The sequence below is a fragment of the Sciurus vulgaris genome (assembly GCF_902686455.1).
Source record: "Sciurus vulgaris genome assembly, contig: HiC_scaffold_624_arrow_ctg1, whole genome shotgun sequence".
In the NCBI taxonomy this organism is placed as follows: Eukaryota; Metazoa; Chordata; class Mammalia; order Rodentia; family Sciuridae; genus Sciurus; species Sciurus vulgaris.
This window is the reverse complement of record NW_027632395.1, coordinates 674,640-697,959: the sequence shown is the minus strand read 5'-3', so window position 1 is coordinate 697,959 and position 23,320 is coordinate 674,640. Positions and strand designations below refer to the sequence as shown.

Sequence of the window (23,320 nt, the reverse complement as noted above, 5' to 3'; positions counted from 1 at the left end):
GCTGAAGAATCCCCCAGATGCTTCTGGAAACAGTAATATAGCACTATGGGCCTACTCAGCTCTGGGTCCTGCAGGCAACAGGGCTGCCCTACCCTGTGCAGGAGATTCCTTCTGAAGAGGGCAATCAAATCTGCCTTTCTGAAAGTTACCTTTTGTTACAGCAATTATTTGAGTGTCATGACAACTGTCTTTATTAAAAACTGTTGACAGATTTGTGCTTTCTGTCTCTTGTCATTCTCTCTTTAGGACAAGTGGCATTGCCATAGCCAGGTGAAGACCTGTGGAGGCCATGACCAAGAAAAGAATTGCTATGATTGGGAGTGAATCCTGTGGACTCTCTTCTGTCAGGTGCTGCCTGTATGAAGACTTGGAATTGTTTGCTTTAAAAGGACTGATGACTTTGGAGGGCTGTGTAGGTATCAGATAAATCTCCTTGTCCCTTAATACTTGAAACCCTCCCTGCAGATGGGGGCATGCAACATTTTATCTCATGTTAGGTAATATGAGAGCTTGATAGTGACTAAACCTGATAAAATTCTGCCTGTTGACTTAACATCTCCCCACCTCACATTTATGAGGGTTTCTCTTTCCCTCTGTTGGCTACAAAATGCATTGCACATGTCCCTTTTTTTCCTTTTCTATTGTCTATGAAAACCACAGACAATATTTTCATTTCATTAGTTTTTCTGTTTTTCAGGAGAGGGAAACAATCTGGTGAAGCAGGGAGGATGAGTAACAGAACAACCTATATTAGAAAGCACAAAGGGATTAGAAAATGTAGAGTGGTTGTTTCTGATATGTCTAAAAGGCAAATGAGCTAGAATTACCTGCTAACAACTCCTTCCAGGAATGCCTCCCTCCAGTCTTCAACATTACTTTTTCTATTAAAAAATATTCAGGCATTTTTCTGACATTTCTTGTCCTTGAATAAGGTATAAAATTTGATAGTATTGTTTGCTGTAAACTTCTTGCTTTGAGAAGTTCAAAGTCCTTTGTCTTCCAGAAGAGGGTAGAGGGCACCGGCAAATGGGTTTTCTTATTCTTACACATACTCAGTTTTAAAGTTAAATTGTCTTAAATTGTTTTAATATGCACATCCAACCCTACAACTTGTTAGTAACCATTGAAAATATCATCTATTTAAATGGTATGCTTATTAAGTGCCAAAAAGTATCAATTACCTTCATTGACCTCTAACTTGGTTTACTTTTAAGCTCATTTTCTGGACAAGTGAATGGAATTGAGGTGTCACAGGTATATTTCACATCATAAAAACTAACACAGTGTTGGCCAGCTACTTAAAAGTGACCTTATGACATTTCTTAGTTGAACAAATGTGTTCTATCTTGGCTCCATTTTGGGAACTAATTCTTACTATAGTCTTATTCAGATCTAAAATGAATCCCCTTAGCAAATACCTATACCTTTATCATAATAATATGTAGACTGAAAACCCTGTTAATTTGTATTTAGTAACAGAAAATTCTACTCTTGAAATCCAGTCACACCTTAGTGTAGAAGTTAAGAGCACTGTTTTAGATTCAAAGACTGTCATTCACAAGAAGTATGGCCGTGGGCAAATCATTAAACCTCTCTGACCCCCTTTTTTTTTTTTTAATCTTTAGGAAGGGATAATAGTAATACCTCCTTTGTACAGTGATCATAGGGAGTAAGTGAATGAATAATTACATCAATCACTTATAAAAGTGAGAGCTCTGCATATGGTTACATGTCAGTTATTATTCATGCCTAGAGTGAGACCCCCACATTTTGAGTCTTCTTAAGCATCCTAGCCAGGTTTGGCACTTACTGAATGGCAGTGAAATCAGTTGAGGCAGGGATGATGTTGGGAGTGTAGCCTTTATTCTGCCTGATTATCAGTTTTGTGGTTTTTAAACTCTAAAGGGATTTGAAGTTAAAATCTGCTGAATATACAGCCTGAGGATTTCTTTTTTATTATCCTCTGGGCAAAATTTCAACTCCTTATAAGCTGCTTCTATAAAAAAATAAACTTTCATTATAATGCTCTGACTTCTCTGACTTTTCTTAACACAGATATACCTATATGGCTCACTATTATATTCTAAAACCAAGAATGATGCCTGGCATATATTTCCTACCCAATATATTTATGTTTAATAAGTGGATTTTTGAAAAGGAAGCTGTCCTGAGTGGCTGCTAAGAATGTTTATGGAGCTATAGATCCTCCTTTTCACATTTTTCAGTTACATAGCTGTGGAGACTAAGGTATTATAAACATTCTTTAATGGACTGAATATATTTTGCATGTTGCTGTTGGTTACCTTGAGAACTTTTTCCTGATATGTACTTCTCTATCCATCCCATGATCATTATTTGGAGTCTAGTTGTCTTTCCATCCCCCAAAACTTGTTTATAATTTGTTAGAGGTTTCATATGTAGGATTGATCTAAGCACTTTGAAATTCCACCTCCACTGGTAGGTGTCCAATAAGAACACTGGAAATTCACGGTTTCTATTTTCTCATTTTTTGTGACAGTTTCCTGGGATTCAGTGTATTTTTATTTTCTTCTCTGGTAGTACCACTTACTCTCCTATTGTGATTCCTCTTTCATTTTTCTATCTGCCAAACAAGTGTTTTCTCAGACACCACCACTTCTATTTTCTGATCATGTTCCACCTACCAAACTGGTATTGTCTCCTCCTTGTACAGCTGAAAATTTCTAATAATAATTATATGAGCTCTTAAGACATTAATTTCAATCAATTCTTGATCTCTTCATTAACATTAATTGAGACTGATGCTACAAAGTAGGTTGTGGTATGATATATATATATATATATATATATATATATATATATCAGTTTACTCTGATGTTACCTTATAAATGAAATTACTTGAAAAGTTAATAAATTTCTTTCAAAATGCTAAGGATTTAATAAGTACTCAATTTTATAAAATAATCTTGGTATTTTTTAGTCAAACTGCAGATCTAAAAATCATTAAATCATGCTAAACTGTGCTTTTCAAACTTTAATGTACACATGAATTACTGGAGATTCTCATGAACTCCATGGTATACTATGGAGTATACCAAAATTGTCCATTTCTGATAAGCCCTAAGTGATATTTATAATGATGATCAGATAACTATTTTACATAGTAAAGTTTTAAAGTGTAGCAGATAGACAAATTGTTGCCATGTGGGCACAATATAATATAAAATGTTACTGTTACTATTTAATCAGAAAATTAAACAATATACACCCTTTAATGAAATATGTTTTTTAAAAAATCATAAATTTCATAACTCCTTCCTCAAAAAAATGCAAAAAAGGTAATAAGACAACAAATGGATTGAAAAACAATTAAAAGGATATATTTGTCCACTTTTCTACATATTTAAGAATTAATCACTGGGAGAACTTTAACAAAAAATGATGTCAGCCCATTCATGAGATTCTGGTTGTGTTGATCTGGAGTCCCAATAAAGCACTTTACTAGGTAATATAGGAACCATGAACAGCTAAAATGTTAATTATGGCAGAGATATAGACATAAACACAACATAAATGAATACTTTGGTTGAAATAGGTAAAATAAATAAGAAAATACTTGAAAGAAGACTGCTGAAAACCTTATTAGCAGTCAAGAAGAAATAATTATTAGGCAGACAAATGAGTATGGTAAATTTTGGATTCCTAGACAAAATAATTCTTTAATAAGAATTGGGAGGAAAATAAACATGAATGTGGACAAATTCAACACTCTGTTTTGTGGATATTTAATGTTTTATAATACCCACTCTCCTAATATTTATTCATTTCTGTAATACAAAGGAAGGAGAGGGTCCAAATTGGTTAAGGTGATTTTCTATAATCAAAAAGAATTTAAATGTAATAGATTTGAAAACCTGTGGTTTGTGACACTTCAGTAACAGTGTAATAGGCTGGATTCATATTGCATTATTTTATTGGATTACCACCTTAACACCATGAAGTAATTAATTGGAAATTTTTGAGGAAGCAAAAAGTTTGTTGTAGGAGGGAAGACACTGAATTAGGGATTAATGTCATCTGAGCCAGTGCTGCTCAGTTTTCATGTGCATCTGAATCAGTTGAGAATCTTGTTATATTAGTTCTGATTCATTAAGTCTAGGGAGGGGCCTAAAATTCTGCATTTCTAACAATATCCCTAGTGATCCCCTTTGTGCTGGTCCACAGACCATACTTTGGGAAGCAAGGATCTAGAACAGTGGTTCTCAAATTTCAGTTATTTTTTCTTAAGCAATTAACTTGATTTCTTTTTATTTTATGAATAATGCTGACAGTAACACCTTTAACAATAATCTTCATTTGCAAGTCTGAATATTTCTTTATAAGGCTATGTAAATTTCAAGGATTTTTATATACATTGCAGAATTACTCAGAAAATATTACACTAACTTATACTCTCCCTAGTATGTTTTGATCTAACCCATTTTTACTCAATTAAATGACTGTTACCCAGCAATAGTAACAATGGGGTAAATAACAACTTATACTGGAAAGAAACTTAGTATGTTTTCTTGAGAGCAATGTCTCAATATATAAAAAAATTTTGGGGACTTGTTCATTCAGCTGGGAAGTTCTCACTTGGAATTTCTTGTGATTGCCATCTGATCAGTGCTAAGACTGAATTTAATGTGACTACTTTGTTCACATGTTTAGAACTTTAGGTGGGATAGCTAGAATTTCTGGGGGCTATTTGAATATTTCTCTATCCTAGATATTTTCTTCCATGTGCCTAGGTTGGGCTTCCTAACAGTATTGTGGTCTCAATGTAGTTGGAGTTTTTATAGTAAAGATTTAGAATATCCTCAAAAAGCCCAGGTGTTCAAGTCTTGGTATCCAATGCAGCATAGTCCAGAAGTGGGTCTTTTGGAAAGTGATTCATTCATTAGGGCTCTGACATCATCATTGAATTAATTCATTGACAGCTGAATGGATTACTAGGCAGTGGTAGAAACTGTAGGCAGGTGGGACATTGTTGAAAAGCAGATCACAGGTTCAGTGGGGTTACCCTTGGGGACTCTATCTTGTTCTGGGCCTCTTCCCCCAACCCCTGCTTCCTGGCTACCATGAGCTGAGAAGCTTTCCTCTGCCATACCCTTCCACCATGATTTTCTGCCTTGCCTGAAGCCAAAAGCAGTGGAGATGAAACCTCTGAATCCATGAGCCAAAAGAATTCTTTCTCATTGTCAGGTATTTGGGTCACAGCTACCAAAGCTAAATTCTTACATGGCTGCTGGGTTACACCAAAGTAAGCCTTCTAAGGCACCCAGGTGGTAGATGCAAGGCTACTTATTACTTAGTATTGAAAGACATTCAGTGCCATTTCAACTGTATACTGTTGGTCAAAAGCAAGTCATAAAGATACTGAGATTCAAGGGGAAGGAACTAAACAGGGGCCCAAGAACTGGGAGATATATGGAGGTGGTGTATGTGTGCATTTGTTTAAATGGGCATTTATTTCAGGAAATTTTTCAACTGTTCACTGGCTATTTGTAAATCATGAAATTAGTTCTCAAGTTGACATGAATACTTCTAATTTACTACAGGAAATTCCTGAAGAAGGGAGAGTCAGTATTTACAAATTGGTGATCATAATACTTCTAAGGAGATGATGTACTTCAGTGACTACACCATCCCAGATCATTATCTTAACTTCATGCACAATTCCCAGGTCCTTGAGTATTTCAGGATGTATGCCAAAGACTTCAACCTTTTAAAGTATATCCAGTTCAAGGTAGGCAGTTTTGTGGGTGTCTTTGTGTTTGAAGTTCTTCATCAATTAAATGAATAATGTGGCTTCATTTACCAGTGCTTATGTGTAAATATTAGGTTGATATGCTCAAGTACAAAGACTCCACTCTTTGTTCTATCTCTAAAATGCCCCTGGGAAAGTCTCTCATATATTTTTGCTGCAGATACAGAAAGATACCTGCCCCCAGTGTTTTCATTGTCTTCATTTCATACTCTGCTTATAATAAAGGAGATGAGGGGAATAAATAGGTATGGGAACATTAAATCTTTCTGGTTCCACTTTTCCACTATTGCTTTATTCTTTATACTTTCTGAGGCAATTTTCAATATATTATTTTATGTGATCACCAAAAAAATCTGGTGAAATACGTAGTGACTCAGAAGTTATTGAGGAAGCAAAGAAATTAAATCTGGTGGAGAGAGAAGAACACTGAATAAGGAAACAAAACCCTGAATTCTGGCCCTTGTTGTTACCATTAATTAACTTGTGACCTGAGATGAGTTAGTTTCTCAACTTTAATTTATCATAATTTTCTTTTTATGTAAAAGAAGATGATTGTACTGTATGACTTCTGGTTCCTTTCTTCTCTAAAGTCTGCTGTGATTTTCCCATAATTTATAATCATGACCATAAACAGATATATCACCTGGCTTAAAGTCCAAAACTTCCACCTTTTTCTGGTTAGCAACAATAATAAAATGGAAATATCTGGTGACAATTTCCAAGCCAGTCATGTACAGCCCAGTGGTGCATCTCTGACCTGTTTAAGTGACAGTTCTTGAACAAGTTTGTTAATGTACTAGGCAGTGATGATGCAAAGACAAAATAATAAGTAACTTAACTAAGTAACTGTGTTTAAAGACACAGAAAAATGAAGAAAATTATTATTATACATATAAGTAATAAACCAAGTGATAAGTGCTATAGAGATCTGTGCATTACAGCTCAGAAGAGGGAAGTTTAACCCATCAGGGAAGAGGAATCAAGTTCCAGGAAAGACTTTTAGAGAAGATAATGTCCAAGCTGAGTCTTGAATAGGAAGGAGTCTACCAAATAAAGAAGGAATAAAAGGATGATCCAAGTAGAAGCACCAGCTTGTGTAAAAACACATGACAGGAACTATAAGTAGTACAGGATGGTTTAGGCTTAGTGTCTCTACTATTCAACCAAGGCATTATAGCCAAGGCCCTAGAACCTCATTGGAATGCATTCTTGGTGTTTCCTTAGACTGGCAGAGTAACCTATATTTGTTGCTTTTTTAAAAAAACTAAAAATTATACCACTATTTTCCTATCTCACAGCCTCTTTCTCTATAATTATTTGTAAAGTGGGCATATGTAAAAGGCAAAGAGAGATTCCTTTAAAAAAATAAGAGCCACTGAAATATTTTCCTACTCCAACATGAAAGGGAACCTCATAGTCACATGTTTGAGGTAAGTCAAAGAGAACAGAATTTGGGTGTCGGAAGATATCAGAGAGTTTTGGGATGTCTGGGGTTAGTGAAGGAATAGGTGTTTAGTGCACAGAGTTTCACAGAAGTACAGGATAAATTCAGAATTTATTCAGATGCTACAATGCCTTAATGCAGAGACTAAAAATCCTCACAAATCCTACTTTTCTAGAGGCACAGGAGAGTACATTATTCTGTCAACTCCATTTTACTTTATGTGCCTTATAGAAGTCTTCTCATTTGGACCACAACCTCAAACAAAACTGTTCTTTATGGAGTATGAAAATCAAATATTCTTGCAAGGACCCTACTGATGTGATGGTACCTGTGGTATCAACATTTTGTGTAACATTTTGCAGGATAAGTCGTGTCTGGGAAGATATACATTGTACTGGTTATGGTTACAGTCCTCTGAGTATGTTACTTTTCTTTCAGACCACTGTGTACAGTGTGAAGAAGAGGCCTGATTTCTCTACTTCAGGTCAATGGGAGGTGGTCACTGAGTGTGATGGGAAAAAGGAGGTTAATGTCTTTGATGGAGACATGGTTTGCACTGGCCATCACACTAATGCTCACTTACCCCTGGAAAGCTTTCCAGGTGGGTGACCTACCAGAAACTTAACTAAGAAAGGAGGTTGACCCTCAAGCCATGCCTTTGACACTGAGGAATAGAAGGTTGTGGTCTGAGTGATTTTTACCTTGGGTTGAAATAAGGCCTACCCTAATTGTGCATGTTCCCTTGAAAATGGAATAATTTGTATTATTGTCATTTGGGCAATGGTAATTTTAGAGTTTAGAGGTCTGTGAACAATCATGCCACCACATAATGCCATTTCAGTCAATGCTGGAGTACATACAGAATGGTAATCCCATAAGATTTTAATGTGGACTGAAAAATTCCTATTGGCTGAGTAGTATCATAGCCATTATAATATCATGGTGATGTTGATGTACAAACCCATCTGCATTATCTGATGTATAAAATTTAGCTCACACAATTTTGTATGTGGTACATAATAATAATAAACAACCATGTTATGGGTTTATGTATTTACTACATTTAGCATAGAGTATACTGCTTCTATTTATAGAAACATTTAATGTAAAGCAGACTGCCATGTTACACCATTATACAAATAATACCTTAACTTTTTTGAAGAGTTTTTAAAGGCAAGCACAGTGATGAGTTATATGTATTATCTCATTTAACCCTCAAAAATGGCCCTGGGGGTCTGTACATTTTTATGACAATTTTACAGATTAAAAAAAATTGAAACTAAGTGAAACTAAGTAATTTTCCTGAGGAAAACATGAGTAACAAATGGAAGACTTCAGAATGGATCTTACCTTAAAAATATAAATGAGAAGACAGACAACAGGATATGACAAAGAAATGCATAGGATGCAGAGTATAAAGAATGAGATTCTCATACAGCCAGGAGGACCATTGTGAAATCATTTTTATATACTGACTTTAAATGATTTTTTTTCTGTCTAATCTCTCATTTTTGAAAATGTTCAGATCTACAGAAAAGCAGTTCAATAATAAATACATTGAACATTCATATATCTTTTACCTAGATTCACCTATCAAATATGGCCATATTTGCTTTTTCTGTTTTCCCTTTTAGAAGATAAGAAGATCCAAACAATATGTAGTATACATATATACTTAAGAACTTTTTTTAAAGTAAGTCAAAAATCATTAATATATACCTAAGCAAAAGGGCACTCTGTTATATACCATAATACAATTATCACATTTGGGAAATTTAACATTGAAAAAATAAATTATCTAAAATGTTGGCATATTCAAATTTCCACAGATGTCTCAATAATAGTCTTTTCTTTTATCTTTTGGATACTAGGGATTGGACCCAGAGTCACTTTACCACTGAGTTACATTCCCAGTCCCTTGTATTGTTTTAGATAGGGTCTCACTAAGTTGCTTAGGGCCTTGCTAAATTGTCTCAGCAATTTGAAGTTAATTAATGAGATGATACTTGGATGTTGTGTTTTCCAACAATTTTTCACTTAGTTATTTAAGCATGAATATCTTTTGTAGTTGCAAAACAAATTGAGGTGTTATGGAATAATAAGAGGTACATAAATAGTGTCAGCATGTAGCATTCTAATTATAATATCTTAGAATAGCAAAAGGCAAATTATAGCCTGAGACCTGCACATAATCTGATATATCTAGTCTATATGGCAAAGGTAGATGAGTAGTTAAATATATCTCTAGATCTATTAGGTAAGAAACTGTTTCTATGCTCTGCTAAATAAAAAGTTTGGGGGTTTGGGATTTAGCTCAGTGGCAGAGCACTTGCCTAGAATTTAAGCAAGTGAGTGACATAAAAATAAATCTGTAATAAAAGTATTGTAGAATTACCACAGCACCTGACCCAATAATATTCTTTCTAGCTTTTTATTTTCTTTTCTAAATTGAGGATCCTAAATTCATGTTTATTTGCCTTTCTATTCTAAGGCAAATTATATAGAAGGCAGATAGGAAGGGAGCCCTAAAGTCAACTGTAATAGTTCAGGGGAGATAGGGAGGAAACAAAACTATTCTGGGTAATCTTCCTTTTTAAGGGATAAAGAGCATAGTCTTGGTAAGCAGATATGAGACAGTTTTGTGACTTGGCCATCTATGTAAATGGTGGTACTGCTAGTGAAAGAGAATAGGTTTAGAGAGAAAAATAAAATCATGAGGTTGGGATGCAGAAAAGAATCTTCCTAAAAGTTAGAATCAAAGCAAATTAAATTCAAAAAATCAAGGATAGTTGTAAATCATAAAATATTTCTGAGGCTAGGCCAGGAAGATAATGGAATGAGGACTGTCAGAGCCTACTGACTTAAAGCTCAGAAATTAAGACTGTTTTAAAACTGAATTAAGACTTTTTTTTTTAAAGACCCAAGATACTGGAAACTTGGCTTTCTTATTTTGAAACCCTTATTCCATGCTCTCTCTAGAAAACACTACTTAACATGTCCAAAGTATCCCAAAAGAGTTTATAGAAAGCTATTTTAATAGAAATTCTAAAATACTAGGCTGTATAACATTGGTCAAGTCACTTCACTTCTCTTGACTTCAGTTTCCACATCTATGCAACCTAGATAATGACACCTATTCTATCTCCTTCATAGAGTTTGTGTGACTGTCAAGTTAATGAATGGAAATATAATTTAAATTCTAAATTGCTATAGGGATGTAATTTATTACACAGTTTGGGAAATGAAATTCTAAATCTACCTCTGGGGCCTTTGGAATTAGAAATGGAATGAACAGAATATTAACAGACAAGTTCTGCCAGACTTAATAATATGTGGACAGAAACTATTGGCCTATGGCCTTATGATACCACAGAGTGTTAATATTACATATGCATTCCTCAAATAAGACTCTTCTTCTTTCAATTCTCCAGTGCTTTCCCATCTCAGTGACTTCTAGGGTTCAGCTTTTGCCCTGAAAAGCTGAGGTAAAGTAGAACTTGTATAAAGTAGAACTTTTCCAAATTTCATTGGTAGACTGAGTGGAAACCATTGACATTGTTTAACCACCTCCACCAAAGCAAAAATTTACTTACATGATTTATTTCTCTCTTTCCCCTTCTTTCCCTCTCTTGGTCACTCTCATTTCTCCTCTTCATCTTTATTGGCACTCATAGAGCTCAGAGCCGGCATCCAACAATAAATGATGATCTGTCAAATATATAATTTCTGGCTTGGTAAAAGTGAAATGATATGTGAAGTAATTCACAGAGGCAACTGCCATATTTGAGGATGGCTCCAGAGAGGGCAACATTGATGCTGTTATCTTTGCCACAGGCTGTAGGTTTGCCTTTGCTTTTCTTGAAGTTTCCATCAAAGTGGTCAAAAACAAGATATCCCTATATCAAAAGGTCTTCCTCCAACCTAGAAAAGTCAATTCTTGCTATCATAGGCCTGATTCAACCCTTAGGAGCCATTATGTCCATTGCAGAGCTCCAAGGATGCTGGGCCACTCAAGTATTTAAAGGTAAGTGATTGTACAAATTGACTACTTAATTACTTGATTATGTTTAATTGTGTTTATGTACTTGCTTTTAAATAGCAGTATGTATGACTGAAATGTTGAGGGTTGCATAATATTTGGCATAAAGTTATTACTAGAACATTTATTTTTAAGTGACTCTAAAGTAGTAATTTATAACCATAAACATATATTAGAATCACTTGGGATATTTTCCAAACTTAGTGATGCTTTGATCTCATCCCTGGTGATGCTTATTCAGTACATCTGTTTGGGACAGGCATAAGATTTTTTGACAAAAAATTTCCCAAATGATTACACTCATCTAAATTTTGGACAACTGGCATGTATTTGTGAAGTAAAAGAATGCCATCTTTCATTATAGAGAATGTCAAATATAGAAATGGTGTGACTTAATTTCAGACAACAAGTTAACACCTGGTATGAGACTAGTCCAGAATGTACAATATTAAACTTTCAAATCCTCACACCCTCTTTACATACCTTCTTTCAGTTTAGGCTAGGAGTACTGGAAAGAAACTTTGAGGTTTGGGATAGTAGGCTCAATATGAGTCAGCAAAGGATAAGGCTTCTAAAAGGCATGATTAATTCTAGCATCATCAAAAACTTATTATGTCCCAGAACACATAATTGTTCTCTAAACTTATCAGACTACCACCTGAAAATATTATAAAATTGAAACTGAAATTCAATGAATAAGGAGAGAGATAAGAATGATTTAAGGAATGAGAAAACATAACATTTGAAATGCAGATGAATTTTCTGGAGAAGTTTAGGCAAAATAAGTTAAGATCTGGGGGAGATCTGAGAGTTCCCTTCAAATATTTGAAGGAATAACCTACTTAGTAGGGCAAAGAGTCAAACTAGAACCAAGGAGTGAAATCTTGAGGGTTGCATAATATCAGCTTAACATTAAAAAATAAAAAATACAAGACCTTTTCCTTTTTTGTCCATATAAAGTTTTTTTTTTTCTTAATTTGTTGTTTTTAGGTATACATGACAGTAAGGCGTATTTTGACATATTATATACATGGAGTGCAACCCATTCCAATTTGGATCCCATTCTTGTGGTTCAACATGTGGAGTTACACTGGTCTTGTATTCATATATAAGCAAAGGAATGTTATGTCAATTCATTCTACAGTCTTTCCCATTCTCATCCCTCCTCCTTTCCCTTCATTCCTCTTTGTCTAATCCAGTGAACATCCTTACTTTGCCTCCCTATCCTCCCCTGTTATGAGTTATCATCCACATATCAGAGAGTACTTTGGGCTATCATTTCTTGGGACTGGTTAATTTCTTTTTTAAAATTTTTTTTGGTGTAGATGGACTAATACCTTTATATTATTCATTTTTATGGGGTATTGAGGATCGAACCCAGGACCTCATACATGCTAATCAAGCACTGAAACATTGAGCCACAACCCTAGTCCTGATTTATTTCACTTAGCATGATATTCTCCAGTTCCATCCATTTACTAGCAAAAGCCATAATTTTATTCTTCTTTATGGCCGAGTAATATTCCATTGTGTATATATACCACATTTTCTTTATCTGTTCATCTGTTGAAGGGCACCTAGGTTGGTTCCATAGCTATTCTATCATGAATTGAGTGCTATAAACACTGATGTGGCTGTGTCACTGTAGTCTGCTGATTTTAAGTCCTTTGGGGATAAACCAAGGAGTGGGATAACTGGGTCAAATGGTGGTTCCATTCTAAGTTTTCTGAGGAATCTCCATACTGCTTTCTACAGTGGTTGCACCAGTTTGCAGTCCACCAGCAATGTATGAGTGAACATTTTCCCCTACAACCTTGCCAACATTTACTGTTACTTGTATTTTGATATATTTCTGACTGAGATGAACTCTCAGTATAGTTTTTTTAAACATCATTATTTTTTTATTATTGTAAACAAATGGGATACATGTTGTTTCTCTATTTGTACATGGAGTCAAGGCATACCATTTGTGTAATCATAAATTTACATAGGGCAATGTTGTTTGATTCATTCTGTTATTTTTTTCCTTCCCCCCACCCCTCCCACCCCTCTTTTCCCTCTATACAGTCCTTCCTTCCTCCATTCTTACCAACCTCCTTATCCCTAACCCTAAACCTAACCCTAACCCTAAGGCTAAAACCTCCCACCCCCCATTATATGTCCTCATCTGCTTATCAGTGCAATCATTCGTCCTTTAGTTTTTTGAGATTGGCTTATCTCACTTAGCATGATATTCTCCATTTTCATCCATTTGACTGCAAATGACATAATTTTATCATTCTTCATGGCAGAGTAATATTCCATTGTATATATATGTCACAGTTTCTTTATCCATTCATCAACTGAAGGGAATCTAGGTTGGTTCCACAATCTGGCTATGGTGAATTGAGCAGCAATGAGCATTGATGTGGCTGTATGTCTGTAGTATGCTGATTTTAAGTCCTTTGGGTATAGGCCAAGGAGTGGGATAGCTGGGTCAAATGGTGGTTCCATTCCAAGCTTTCTGAGAAATCTCCATACTGCTTTCTACAGTGCTTGTGCCATTTTGCAGTCCACCTGCATTGTATGAGTGAACATTTTCCCCTATACCCTTGTCAACATTTACTGTTACTTGTATTCTTGATATATTTCTGACTGAAATGAACTCTCAGTATAATTTTAATTTACATTTCTCTCATTACTAGAGATGTTGACCATTTTTTCATATTTTCTGACCATTTGCATTTCTTCTGTGAAGTACCTTTTTGGTTCCTTTGCCCATTTATCGATTGAGTTTGGGGGGATTTTTGGTATTAAGCTTTATGAGTTCTTTGTATATCCTTGAGATTAATGCTCTGAGGTGTAGATTTTAAAGATTTTCTACCTTTATGAGAGCTCTTTTGATTTTTTCCTTTGCTGTTAAGAAGCTTTTTATTTGATACCATCCCATTTATTGATTCTTGATTTTACTTCTGCTTTAGGAGTCTTATGGAGGATGTTAGTTCCTGAGCTGACATGATAGAGATTTGGGCCTACTTTTTCTTCTAATAGGGGCAGGGTTTTTAGTCTAATGCCTGTATCAACAAGACCTTTTCTTGGGAAGCCTCTGATTGTGAGAAAACCAAACATAATAGCAAAAGAATGTCACATGGCTAGATGGCCATTTGAAGAGAGGTGAATGGAGGAAAGTTAAGCCTCAGAATAGAGAGAAGCCAGATTACTTTGAAGTTTCTTTCTAAAGAAGAAATTCTTTGATCCTATAATTATTATAATAAAATTTGTTATCATTACTAGTATTTAATTAAAATTATTCAGTGTTTTCATTGGAATTATAGCTTACTGTTTACTAATGAGAACCTCATGATGTCAGAGAGAAAAAACATAGTGCTAAATATTTAATAGGTAAAAGACATCTTTCCAATTTTCTGACATTTCTTAATTCCTTAAAGTCTATGCAGTAGGTCATGTACTATTTTAGAGCCCTGGACCACCAAATGCAATTAACCCATGGTTGGCTTAATTCTAGTCATATTAAATGGATATTTTAATTAGATCAATTAAGTAAGGAGAGAAAAATTCATTAACATAGGCCAAAGCATCTTAGTATGCTTGAAGCAAATGGGACTCTTATTCCATGCCCAAGTAACTTACAAAGAGAAATTTGAAAAATGAGTATTTGGGAGAATCTGCATTATGGGTATGAAAGTAGGTGATCCGAAGGAAAATGTACAAAAATTTCAGGTTTTTATGGTGGCAGAAGCCTCACACACATTCTTCCAACTTTTGCAAAAAAGAAATCTTCAGAAGAAGCCCTATGACTTTACCAAGCTTCCAACAGGAACCCTGAGTTTTTATTCTAGCCATGACTTACCTGTCTACCTACCAAATTCTTGTCTTTCTCATCCCTGAATTTTATCTTCACTAGTTCATCTTTGACCTAGTTTCTGCTAGTCTTTCAAGCCTGCCCAGCTCAGTCTGTCCTCTTCTTTGGTCTGTCTTCCCTCTACTAAATCCCATTTTCCCTCTTCCTTTATTCTCTGGAATTATTGCCCTCTTGTCAAGGGAAATATTCCACCCTTTTCTGTAACATTGAACCCACGTTCTTGCCACGAATGAAATCAAGCATCTTTGTTCTTTGCCCATTTTGCCAGTCTCAAAGAGTTCTTTCATTCAGCAACTTTCTTTCCTTGAAAACTATATCAAGTTATACCAATCCTTTGTATTACCAGAAGGTATAATGTCATAGGGTGACATTTAGGTTCCAACATAGATTGGTATAAATTGCTCTTTCAGGTTCATTTTTTATTAGTCTTTACCACACATCAAGACTTCTAGAAGCACCTGATGACTTAATAATCAACATTATAGCAGATATAATTGTACCCAGAGCTTTTGTTTCTGATGTTCTCTTCTTAGTATGCCCTCCCTTTACTTTCTATTTATACAGGACAAACCTATCCATATTTCCTCACTCCTTTATTAGTATATTGAAAACTCTTTAAATAATCATGTTTATTTACCTTTCTATTCCAAGGCTAGACCAATGCCTAGCACATAGAAATATCTAATAAATGTCAGTTCTAATGAATACAGTAAGGCCTTCAAGCAAATGAAGTTCTGAATTCTGTAGTAGAAACTTCATAAGATCTCAGCTTATCAAGTGACTTGGCCAATTTCTCTTCAGGTTAAAAGGCTGAACTGCTCTGGAAGACCAGTGTGACAACCATATCTCTTTCTCTTGTAACATTATACCAAAATGTACAGGGCAAGTGAGGATTTCAGAAAGTCAGGATTACACAAATACAACATGCCTTACAACTGAGAGTAGACCTTGAAAGACCCCTTACCATAGAGTTTAATTTAGGCTCTCTTCATTCCCACGTTGTCTTGGGGACCCTGGGAAAATAAACTTCAATTCCTCACTGTTCTTGAACAGCATTGTTCAGCAAACATTTACTGATCTCTCAGTATATATGATCTCCTAGGTTCCAACAAAACAGAAAAAAAAAAATTCCTGTTTTCATGGAACTCAGTGTCATAGAAGGAAGATAGACAAGAAACAAACATTTAATGTGTTCATTCACTTCACACATATTTAGTGCATCCTATGCAGGTGGTCTAGTAACGATGTAGAGGAGCTACTATGGGAACAGTGGGCAACAAGTATCCAATTCTTCCATGGCTTTATACTAAAAGAAAAAAGAAAATTTTGATATATGAATGGGAAAATCACCAATATTTATATAAAGTTAGGGGAAAATGACAGTAAGTTGAGTTCTGGGTATTACAAGTAATTGAGAATGTTGGGAAATAATCTTATAGAAAGTAATGAAAATGAAGTCAGGGGTACTCATAGAGGTGATATCAACAAAGTTCTTGGCTGCCATGCAAGGATTTTTTTTTTAATGTACACTGTAGAGAACCACTGAAAGATTTTAACTGGGAGAGGAGAACTCAAATCAGTTTTCAATTTAGAATACATGTTAGAGGGAGTAAAATGCGAATGTCAGTCCAAGTAAGACCTCATGAAGCCTTTAAACCAAAGTAATAACAATGTAAATGAATAGGAGGCGACACACTTGAATGAAACTTCATAGGAACTTTTAAAAGGACTTGGTGGCAGAATAAATGTTGGGGATAAGAGAGAAAAGAATCTGCCCAGGTGCCATGGCCATTATTGTAAACTAGGAATATAAAAAGGGGAGCAAGATTTGGAGGGAGATAAGAAATATGATACAATATTTGTCTAAACAAGATAATACTGAAAGTTAATGAATTCAATGAGAACTGCATCACAGAATGTTGTAAATATCTTTGTCCATCAAATCTTAACTGATTTTTTGTTATTGTTTATGAACTGACTGCCTTTCACCACCAAGAAATAGATATCCACCCCCTCCTCCTCCATAAAGTTTCAAGCTAATAAATGCAAGATTTACTTGCATTTATTTACTCCCTCTGACATGTATTCTAAATTGCAAATCTGATTTGAGTTCTCTCCCAGTCAAAATCCTTCAGTGGTTCTCTATAGCCTACATTAAAGTCAAATTTCTTGCATGGCAGCCAAGAACTTTCTTGATATCACCTCTATGAATATCCTGTAAGAAGTAATTGGAAATACACTCTCAAAATATATTTCTTGAGCATCCTAAAAGACCTGTGATTAATTTCAAAGGAAACATTCCCATTCTTCCTTATTGATTTATAAGTAATAATTTCTGTAGCTAAAATGAGAAAAGACATCAAAAAAACACAGTAAGCTCTGAGTATTGAATTTTTGACTTCTGTGTTTCAGGGTGAGCATATCAGGATAGTTAATGCAGTGTGCCCAGAAAAGGGCAACTAGAATGGCAGAGAACATGAAACCTGTTATATAAGGAACCTGTGGTGGTTAGCCAGGTAATGAGAAGATTAAAGTAGTTATGACAGGTGCTTTCTACATATTTTAAGACCTGTCAATTCAATTCTGTGGCTCCAGAAGGAAGAGCTAATTCCAATGATGCAAGTAGAATAGAAATAGATTTGGGGATCAGTACAAAAAATAATGTTCCAGCAACTACAGCAATCAATTATATCATCTCCTTAAATGGCAGATAAATCTCTAAGACCAGAGACTTTTAAGGAGGAATAAGATGATCACTTGATATTGTATTGTAGAAAGAAGGATTGTACTGAGTAAGACACACTTCTGTACTAAAATTCTACATTCCAGAATTTTATAGAGTAACACTTTAGGATTGTAGCTTAAATTTTCTACAGGCATAGGGCGTACATTTCTGGTCATAAGGCTATATATCTGGGCAAAAGGCTAATTGTTTGAGCTATAGTTGTTTATATGAACTTAAGTGTGATTCTGCCTTTGTCTAGCAATGTTCTTGGTGTTAGATCCTAGTACAGGAACTGTACATTAATGCTTAAATTTATTTGTCAAGATTGGGTATTATGAGTTACCCTTGGTCTTACCCCCTACACAAACTCCTATCTAATAAAAGAGGATAGAAGGTGAGGCTTATCTTCCATAGGACTTTAGCATAAAATGTGATTGAGAATTTATGTTTACTTCCTTTACTCTCCATTGTATAAAAATACATTCGTTATTAAGATACCTGTGTAGGTGCATTTCTCCAGACCCCTCTTTTTTTGAGATGGTGTTTTATTACATTGCTTAGACTGATTGAACACCTGGACTCAAATTATCCTCCTACTTTATCCTCCCAAGTGCTGGGATTGAAGGTTGTGTCACCATATCCAACTTTCCTTTGACCTTGTATCTCATTTTCCATGTGCTTTTAAGACCATTTTTCATTTCCATGTGTCCATATTTTATTTACCAATTCAAAGACTATGTTAGGGAGGAGGCAGGTATTTGTTGGAAAGCAGAGTACAGTAAACATGTAAGCAGAATAAAGTAAGCTACACATATTGATACAGGTGAATATTCTTTATCTGAAATGCTTAGGACTACAGGTGTTTTGAAATTCATGCATTTTCAGAATTTGAAATATTTGCATATATATAATGGCCTATTTTGGAGATGGAACCTAAATCTAAAAATGAGATTCACTTATTATTTATGTGTACCTTATAAACATAGCCATAAGGTAATTTTATACAATAGTTTTAATGTGCCTGTTTTTTGACTGTGAGCTATCACATGAAGTCAAGTGCTGAATTTTCTACTTGTGGCATCTTGTCAGCATTAAAAGAGTATTGGGGTTTGGAACATTTCAGATTTCTGTTTTTCCAATTAGATATGCTCTATTTATTATATTTTGAAGGTGGCCAGATTGGGTAATCAAGCAAACTATAATCTCTTTGAGTACAGAAAATTATTCTATATTTCTTTGAATTTCTCATAACACAGTAATTATTAATGGGATCATTGTTTTTACTGAGGTAATTTACATTCAAATTTTAAATTTTTTTCTTTAGGGCTAAATAAATTTTTCTCACAAGGTGAAATGATGGCAGGTATAACTAAAATTCAAGAGGAAATGGCAAAAAGATAAGAAATTCTCCCAGGATGATGTATGGTAATTTTTTCTACATATTTCTTAATAAAAACAATATTTTATTTACTACATTTCAGTTTCCTCTTGTTAATTTGAGAATTATGATGAAAAAGGGAACAATATTGGTGACAAGTGAATGGGGATATATCACTAACAGTTTCAATGTGAATGAGAAAGGAGAGAAAACTCAAGAAAAGTGTATAAAGACTATGTTTAGGACTTAAAAGAAAAGTTAGATAAAAAAAACTCATGGAAAAAAGTTAGGTATGTTATTTTGGGAGGAATTACTTGAAGCAGTAATAGAGCTGCCAAAGGAAGGAAGAGTATGTTGAATCAATGATAATTTCAAATCTGTTAAGTAGATTTACAAATCTGAACTGACTGCTTTCCTGGCTATCATCAGGTGAATAGCACATGCAGGTTATACTGGCTTGGAGCATGAAAAGTCAACGTGGTGTGGTAAGATAATAACATCAGCTGGCTGATTTGTGCTTTGGTGAACACAGTGATTCAGAAGTCTGAAATTGAGCTCAATCCTAAGGTTGTTTTTATTCAGAAGAAGTGGAAATTGATTGTTGAAGTCCCCAAAATGGTGGTTTTCTGCAACTGACTATACTAGCATATCTCCCCTATCTTGGAGGAAGAGAAAGTAATTTTTTATTTAATCTTCTTATCCTTACCAGGTGCTCTCCTATTTTCTTCCCCCCTTTCATTGCCAAAACATCTAAAGTTTCTACATCCTATGCTCTTAGGCCTCTCCCCTTGCTCCCCAGATTCCCTGCATTTTAAACTCACCTCCTTACTCCTGACACTGTTTCCTTGAAAGTCATCCATGACCAGGTTCCAATCTTTCACTACCAACCTTGGCATTTTTAAACATTTTCTCTTGGAGTGCTTTCTTTCCCATCTTTTCTGGCACTAAACTCTATTATTTGGACTTTTCTGCTGTCCTTCCTTTGACTTATTCTTGTCCCACCACCTTCTTACTATAAGTAGTCCTTAAGGATATAATTTGAACTTTATTAAGAGTTGACAGTTACATTCAACATTTCATGTACATGGAGCTTATTTAATCCTCATAACAATCCTGCAAGACTGGAACTAGTGAATCCTTTTGTGAAACCTTCATGAAAACTCCAGCTCTTGACCTAATGCTATAAGATAAATAAGAGCATGCATACAAACACCTGTGTTAATATCATCTCCAGAGAGCAAAGCTCTCAAATTCTTTCCTATTTATCTCTTTGAAACTCTAGCCCCATTTTGATAAAGTACTACTTGACCATCTATCAGTCCCTTCAGAATTCCCTCTCAAGAATTCTACCTAAAATTTATTTTCTAATCATTTTTTCCTGTCCTTGTTTTTGGATCCCTCAATCAGCTTAATTTAACTTTCTTCTTATTTCCTTTGTGTTCCATTGTTTCTTCTTTTTATTAGAGAAAGTAGCAAGTGAAAGTCTCCTAGTCACACTTCTTCCACATATTTTACTGTTCACTGCATTTTCCCACTAAAAAGTCTCTTTAGCTCTCCAAAAGCTCTTGGTGTAATCACTTCATCTGGATCCATCTGGAGGGCCACTTTCTTTTGTAAGAGAAGTCACCCTCCCTCATCCTTTCAGGGTTCCAAGTTAACATTTTCCCTGGGAAGTCCTGATATGTGGACACCCACCACCCCACCACCATTGCCCTCAAAATAATTAAGAATCCCATGTTTGAAAATTTTGTGGTGAGTTCCCTCTTTTGCATTAGTCCTCTGAATCTGGAATGCTATCCATTCCTGTTTTCTACTAATTTAGGCATTGACCATAAATATTCTTTGACCTATTCCTGCTTTATTCTTTCACTTTGCTGCTGTTCCCTGATTTTTAATACTTTTCTTTGTTCTTATCTATATCTTTCACATCCTTCAAAGGCCTAGTATAACTCTCTCTTAAGTGCCCTTTTTTACATTTCTATTATCAGTCAAAACCACAAAATTTAGCAAAACCCTTGAGTTCTGTTATGTGTATATATATCTTATCTCTTACTAGATTTGTAAGATCTTTAAGGATGGTGACAAATATCTTCTTTTCACTATTTACTGCAGCTAATAGTCCAATATAAAATCAATACAAGCACTCAGAAATCACTGATTGATTGATCATATAATTGAATGCCTTGTTGATAGGCCATGGCTTCTATCTTCTCTACTTTTAGGTACGTGGAGAGCCAATATCATACCATTCAGGGAGACTGCATTGATAGCATGGAAGGGATTACTGTTTTGCTGGGAGTCAAGCCTAATCTGTCTCTTTCCTTCACTGTCCCCAAGCTAGCTTTACAGTTATTTTTGGGACCCTGTACTCTGTCCAGTTTCATCTACATGTCCCTGGAAAGTGTGATGGGGTTTGCAAAACCATCTTAACCACAGATCATCATATCAGGAAGCCTATGAAAACAGGAGTAATTGAAAAGAGTAATTCCATAGCTTCAACAAAGATAATGGGCAGGTTTATGTTAGCTGTTATTTTACTTGTGGTGATTATGGTTTATTTTTAGATGTCCCATTGTCAATGTCCTGGCTTTCATTGGGAAGCTCAATCTAGAGATGGCTTCCAAACCTAATAAGATGGAACAACTCTCAGCTTCAAATTTCCCAGAAAATACTTTTATTCTCTTTCAGAAGCATTGATCCTCTTTCTGCTTTTTTCTGCTATGAAATACTGGGTTTTCATTTGTGTTGATTCATCCCACCCTTACTCTTGTAATCTGTCACTTTTTTCTTTCAATGATTTCTAGACTGTGAGCTCAGGGACTTCATTAGTCATTTTTATATTATGTCCTTAGGCATGTTGATTATCAAATATTATGGTGGGGACCCTAAATCAGCATCTCTAAAAAATGGCTGGCTCCATGTAATTTTTCTGGTAGGATTTGATTTTCTATTAAAAGCTCAATTTTTGTTTGTTTTTAATATTATAACTATATGTTTTCTGAGAGATAAGATAAATAATGGTCTTAAAAGAGTTGTCTATGATAAGACATTTTGTTTTACTTACTATTTACTAATGTACCTGATAAGTGGTCATTTTTGCTCCTCTCCCTAAGCAACATGTCTTTATTTTCTTAATAAAAAAATTACTTTCAACTTTCTAGAGTCATAGGTTGTTTTAATAATTTAGCATCAACCCATGGGTTCTACTTGGTTTAGACAATTGGGATTTTTTAAAAGTAGTTGTCCTATATTTTTTGATCTCTTAGTTCCCAGATTGAATCTAATCAGAATTTTACTTTAGGAAATAAGTAGCTGCCAACTATTGTAATGTGAACTACAAATGTGTTTTGTCTCCCCCTACTCTAATTTTCTCCCATTCCTTCAAGTAGATTCTAAGTAATAAGAATTTAAAGAGGTTATATCTAAAACATAGGAATATTTTTCTAATACCTCTTTTTCTTCTGTCATACTGTGTAGTTTTCAAAAACAGAGCAAAGAAATAGAAATCAGAAACTTGGGTTTACATCCAGTGCTGCTGCTGATATTGTTTTCTCATATGTTGAAATTTTGCTTTGTTCTAGTCCATGAGAAATTGTCAGCTGTCAAGCACAATGAACTCCATAGGAAAAGGTGCTGAAAGTACTAGTCAAGTGTATATTCATTAGTAGGTGTTGTGCAATATGTTTATAAGTTTGTATTGCTGCCAATTTTTTAACTACAGGATAAATTTGAACAACTAAAAGTACATCCAACAAATACAAGTGTGCATAAGAGAATTAGAAATGAGAGCTAAAAGTTCTTAATCACATAATTTTTTTTTGTAGTGCTGGGGATTGAACCCAGGGCCTTGTGCTTCCAAGGCAAGCACTGTACCAACTGAGCTATATCCCCAGTCCTCACATAATTATTTGGACAGCTGCCTATCATTTCACCTTTTCAATAACTAAAGTACTGAAAGTTGATATTATTTCTTAGGTCTTTTTCCTTCTCTAATATTTATGATACAGGGGATTTGTCATCTATTAAAGTAGAACTAGTAATTTTTCATCTGCAGATTATTGTTGTTCAAAAGTAAATTGAAGTT

At 34.8% G+C, this 23,320-nt stretch overlaps 1 pseudogene across 1 annotated transcript; it reads left to right on the top strand.

The window, feature by feature from the left end:
- LOC306652865 (flavin-containing monooxygenase 5-like) lies at positions 1-21,800 on the top strand (annotated as a pseudogene). The gene is made up of 7 exons: positions 1-32; positions 247-423; positions 5,580-5,767; positions 7,671-7,837; positions 10,907-11,256; positions 19,183-19,255; positions 21,459-21,800. The product of its transcript is annotated as a flavin-containing monooxygenase 5-like (transcript).
- The last annotated feature ends 1,520 nt before the right edge of the window (positions 21,801-23,320 follow it).